A 6,025-nucleotide genomic window follows, 5' to 3' on the forward strand; every position below is an offset into this window, starting at 1 on the left:
TGATAAGTAGTATTCTGTTACGCAGCTCGAAGCCCTTGCCATCATCTGGGCATTTAAAAGATTAACTACTGCATCTATGGTAAGAAGATCAAAGTCTTTTCTGATCATCAGGCACTCTCTTTTCTTCAAACGTGCAAGCTTCAACATGCCCGCTTAACCAGGTGATGCATGTTTCTACAGGAATATGATTTTCAAATATTATATATTAAAGGAAAAGACAATATCATTGGCGACGCTTTATCCCGATCAAATGGTTCAAATGGCTTTGAGCACTATGGGACTTAACATCTGTGGTCATCAGTCCCCTAGAACTTAGAACTACTTAAACCTAACTAACCTAAGGACATCACAGACATCCATGCCCGAGGCAGGATTCGAACCTGCGACCGTAGCGGTCATGCGGTTACAAACTGAAGCGCTTAGAACCGCACGGCCACACCGGCCGGCTTTATCCCGATCACCAGAAGGATTGCCTGAAACCAGCGAGTTAGTGGAACAAATGTCTAATTACCGGATACTCTTAATGAAAGACCCGAGCCACAGAAAATATTTTCTTCAGTTGTGTAAAGGTATCCTAGCTCTCCAAGATACTGATCCAAAATGGAGAAAATTTAAGTAGATCCTCACAGAAAAGCCTAATCATAAAGTGTCGAGATTTTATAAGTTGCCGGCCGCGGTGGCCGAGCGGTTCGAGCCGCTTCAGTCCGGAACCGCGCGACTGCTACGGACGCAGGTTCGAATCCTGCCTCGGGCATGAATGTGTGTGATGTCCTTAGGTTAGTTAGGTTTAAGAAGTTCTAAGTTCTAGAGGACTGATGACCTCAGATGTTAAGTCCCATAGTGCTTAGAGCCATTTGAACCTTTTTTTTATAAGTTGCATAATCAGGTTCTACTTCACAAAAATTCCGGACCGATCGAAAGATGGTGGGTATGTATTCCGAAAGGTTTTGTTGAACATCTATTGTGGCACACACACATTTCCTTGGGTCACTATGGCCCAGACAAATGTAAAAGAACATTTTCTTCATATTGTTATGTTCCAAGTCTGTATTGCGAAGTACATAAGTTGCTAAGAGATTGTATCATCTGCCAGAAGGCAAAAGCACGAAATATTTCTACGTTGACTCCCCTCAATCCTTTTCTTCCGTAAAAACCAAACCAACTCCTGAGTATTGATTTGGCTGGACCGTTCCCGACTGGACAGGGAAGTGCGAAGTATCTAATAGCCATTCACGACAATTTCACAAAACACATTAGATTGTATGCAGCAAAATCTTCTTGCGCCAGGCCAATTGTACGACGTTTATAAAGTGGTATTTCCCACGATTCGGCATACCCGAGTCGATGCTGACCGACAGTGGTTCGACCTTCACTTGTCGTACTTGGCGTGAATTCCTCGCTCGCCACGGCCTTCAGCAAATTTTAATATCCTATTACCGACTTCAGTCGAATCCGATTAAGACAATATTCAAGGAATTCGATCGATTCATTACGACCTGGGTTCCTAACAGGCAGGCTAAGTGGATCGAATTTGTTACTCCGTTTGAAGAGATTATTAATAATCTTCCACACTTGTCAACAGGCTTCACACCGTATGAACTCATGTCAGCCAACAAAGAGCGAAATGAATCGATCAATCCTCTTTCTAAGGTGGAAGACCTAGAAACTAGACACCAAAATCAGGCAGGCGTTGATTTCACTGACAAAGTATGCAAACCTCCGTAAGAAAGCATTTGACAAAAAGGTAAATAAGGTTATTGAATATAGAGAAGGTGAGAGAATCTTACTAACGACTCATTTTAAACCACGGAAGCTACGAAAGAGAAATCGTAAGTGGCAGCGCGTTATGAAGGCCCATATGTTATTGTCAGGAAGCCGCACACAGGAAGTTACTTGCTAGCCGACCCCGTGACTGGAAGGATTAAAGGTCTACAAAATTGTTAAGGCTTTCGTGGCCACTTGTTGACAAACTGCCTATTGGCTTCTGTCTCGGGTTCTTCGGCCGACGTTCATCTAATGATTTTTCTGACGTTTCGCCAGCACGAGTGGCTGGCGTTGTCGAAGCTTCACCCTCCATTGCCGGTGGTGAATTCCGGCAATGGAGGGTGAAGCTTCGACAATGCCAGCCACTCGTGCTGGCGAAACGTCAGAAAAATCATTAGATGAACGTCGGCCGAAGATCGTTGGTTGGTTGGTTTTGGGGAAGGAGACCAGACAGTGTGGTCATCGGTCTCATCGGATTAGGGATGGATGGGGAAGGAAGTCGGCCGTGCCCTTTCAGAGGAACCATCCCGGCATTTGCCTGGAGTGATTTAGGGAAATCACGCAAAACCTAAATCAGGATGGCCGGACGCGGGATTGAACCGTCGTCCTCCCGAATGCGAGTCCAGTGTCTAACCACTGCGCCTTCTCGCTCGGTGTCGGCCGAAGAACCCGAGACAGAAGCCAATAGGCAGTTTGTCGATTAAAGGTCTGTTCCAACCTAGAGACTTAAGAAAATTCCACAATGGTAACACAAGAAATTTACATGCGTTAGTAGTACGAGGCAGTTACAAAGCATCGTCAGGGAACAAGGTAAGTCGTCGACGTCGAATGATAACTCAAGAAAAATGACAAGCCAGTAGTTAATACGTCTGGAGGTCATCACACAGTGCTGACTGTATGAGGAAAGTTTGTACCGATCTGTTAATTGAATACAGGTAAAGGAAAATGTCAAAGAGAATTTAGTACCAATTTTAAGTTAGTATATAAGTATATGACGCATGCTCGTGTGGTAATCAGCCCCCGAGATGTATAAATCAAAGAGAAAAGGAGTGATCAGTGCCCTTCTCTCAGTTCTTATAAAGAAGGATTTTTTTTTGTTGAGAAACTAAAGTCTCTCTGAGGACAAGTTGTAGTCCTGTGTAAAACAAAAGGTCATAATTTTCGTGACTACAATCAAAGAATAACAGAGGATATCGTAATGAGAGCGACACATTACCTAAAAAAAGAGTAAATTATAATACAGGGTGATTCAAAAAGAATACCACAACTGTAGGAATTTAAAACTCTGCAACGACAAAAGGCAGAGCTAAGCACTATCTGTCGGCGAATTAAGGGAGCTATAAAATTTCATTTAGTTGTACATTTGTTCGCCATTTCAGCCAATAAAGTTTTTGGGCCCTTTTTCTTCGAAGGTGCTACTGTAACTGGACTACAGTATCTGGAGATGTTAGAGAATTGGCTGTTCCCTCAGCTCGAACAAGAAGCACAACAATTCATATTTCAGCAGGATGGAGCGCCACCACATTGGCACTTATCTGTCCGTAACTACCTGAACGTCAACTACCCGAGGCGATGGATCGGCCGCCAGGCAGCCCGTGACAGAGCACTTCATCACTGGCCTCCAAGAAGCCCTGATCTTACCCCCTGCGATTTTTTCTTATGGGGGTATGTTAAGGATATGGTGTTTCGGCCACCTCTCCCAGCCACCATTGGTGATTTGAAACGAGAAATAACAGCAGCTATCCAAACTGTTACGCCTGATATGCTACAAAGAGTGTGGAACGAGTTGGAGTATCGGGTTGATATTGCTCGTGTGTCTGGAGGGGGCCATATTGAACATCTTTGAACTTGTTTTTGAGTGAAAAAAAACCTTTTTAAATACTCTTTGTAATGATGTATAAGAGAAGGTTATATTATGTTTCTTTCATTAAATACACATTTTTAAAGTTGTGGTATTCTTTTTGAATCACCCTGTATACTGAAGAACATGTGTGAGATCCGATGCTTAGAAGAAATAATGTATGTGGAAAACTTCATTAGGAACAGATTTTTAAAGTCTATGGCAGATAAGTTATGATGACGCAAATTCGAAGGTGTAGCAAGTAAAAGAAGTTCCATGGAAATATTATACTTACGAAATGCCAGCCGCAAGACTCAATGTAGCGATTAATAACAGGCGTCCGCAATGTTTTACAGAGTGAAGACCCAAAATAAAATAAAAAAAGGATGACATCATCTTGTAGAAAGCCAGAGAGTCAAGTAAGCAAGTAAATAATTAGTCAAACACGCACATGCATAGAGGCATGTAAATGAGTCAATTATTTTTCTAAGCGAATGACACGCAAAAAGCCATTGCAGCAGCATAAGCGCTCGCATATAAATGTTTCTTGTCTAGTATGACAATTTTTATAATGTCCAGATTATTTAAATGCCGATTTTTGTGTTCCTTTATAAAATCTTATCCAAAATACCGCCCCTTGATAATCCTTCAAACATCCTATTCCACAGAACAGCTCGTAGAGGTTTACTTGTACTGTATGGGCGAAGCAACTCATATGAAAAGCGTGTAGGTTTGCGAAGAGATCAGTTAAACTTTGGTTGAAGCCAATTAGAGTCAACCCACTGGTGTGGCATACAATTGAATTTGTTGTCTTTGTAACGCGCGATTAGTTAGTTATCGCCCGTATATTTTTAAGCGAATAGTATTCAGCATGGAAAAGGAGGCAGTCTCTCTGTCTGGAGGCTGTCCTCAATTTAAACAACACAGTAAACACAAGTTAATGAACACATAAACGAAAAGAGTGATAAAAAGAGGAGTGTTCTCAAAGAGGAAGTCCATTAGCTTGTCTTTGAGACAAAAAACGTAATAAGAATTTGACGGTAAAGAATAAGGTAGCTGTGTTTATAAGAGGAGATTGAAAAATAGTCTTAAGTGAAAGACTTAAATTTTAACTGGTGGGCGAGAGAGAGCTATAAAGAAAATGATCGACAGCAGTTCTGTACCGGACGTGACCATTCGATTAAGAATATACATGTATATATAAGCAAACTATGTAAATATTAGTCAAGGTATGTTGTTATCCTTCTGTGAAAGTGTTATTTTTGTAAAGAGAAAGTGAGATGAAGGAGGACGTTTAGTTCACGACTCTTTATACCACACCTTGTGTGTATCAGTTTTATTTTTAACGTGTGCAACGGTCACTGAATAAGTATCGTTCGCCATGCTGCCCTCGCAAGCCAGCAAAATAAGTTCTTTTCACTTACCTGTGAGTCCTTTAAGGACAGTTGACAAATGGTACGACGAGATGACTTCGTGCAGGCTTCCTCGGTGAAGCAACAGCAGCAATCCTCAAACAACGTGCTTTGAACGCAGCACGTTACCGGCGGACAACACAACACACATCCAATCTACGACTGCGCGCACGATACTGGCCGGCACACTTGGCCACTGTTTCTATGCTTCGATACAGTGTATCGATACGTGGAACTGCTTCAGTGTTTCGGAACGGCTGTGGTTCACTGTTTCGAAACAGTGGTGTTTCATTCCGTCCCTGTCTCGGATGACCGGACCAGATTCGATTTCGAGCCAGACACAGAAACTGTATCGTTGTTTCAAAATAAGGCTGTTTAAGTCCACCTGTGCTTGGAACGGACTAATTGTATCGAAACAGTGATGTTTCATTCCGCTCTGTGTCGGACGAGATTCGGGATCGGCATAGGTACTGAAACACAATATACCACTTCATGAAACACTTTCAAGAGTGTCGAAATCTTTTTGACAAGCAATAGCATGAAGCTTAAGATATCCGAAAATAAAGCTTCGTTTCTAGCTGACTGTCCTATTCCGAAATGACATAACATCTGCTTTATAAACACTAACCAAAGAATAAAACAACGCATACTATTCACATTCAAAATAATAAATATGTGAAAATCAATTAAATTGCACTTTTTTGTAACATATGCTTCTCTAACCATGTTCAGTGATCATATTAAGAAACGCAAGTAAGCCTACAACATTTTGAATAAAAAAAGGCGTAGAGTGACAGTTATTAGACATATACATAAATTTGATGTAGGTATAATTGCAACCAATCTGTTTGACATATCACTGATAGTTGAATCGTGAACGGGTCGGGTTGGGAAACATGGTGAATTTATAGTAACGGTTCGAAACACCGAAAGACAAAATTTTCTTCTGTTATATTTTGTTATTTATTCGAATTATTTGGCGTTATTTGTGAGTCTATAGTCACTGCTC

The sequence above is a fragment of the Schistocerca piceifrons genome, chromosome 9 (assembly GCF_021461385.2).
Source record: "Schistocerca piceifrons isolate TAMUIC-IGC-003096 chromosome 9, iqSchPice1.1, whole genome shotgun sequence".
Lineage (NCBI taxonomy): Eukaryota > Metazoa > Arthropoda > Insecta > Orthoptera > Acrididae > Schistocerca > Schistocerca piceifrons.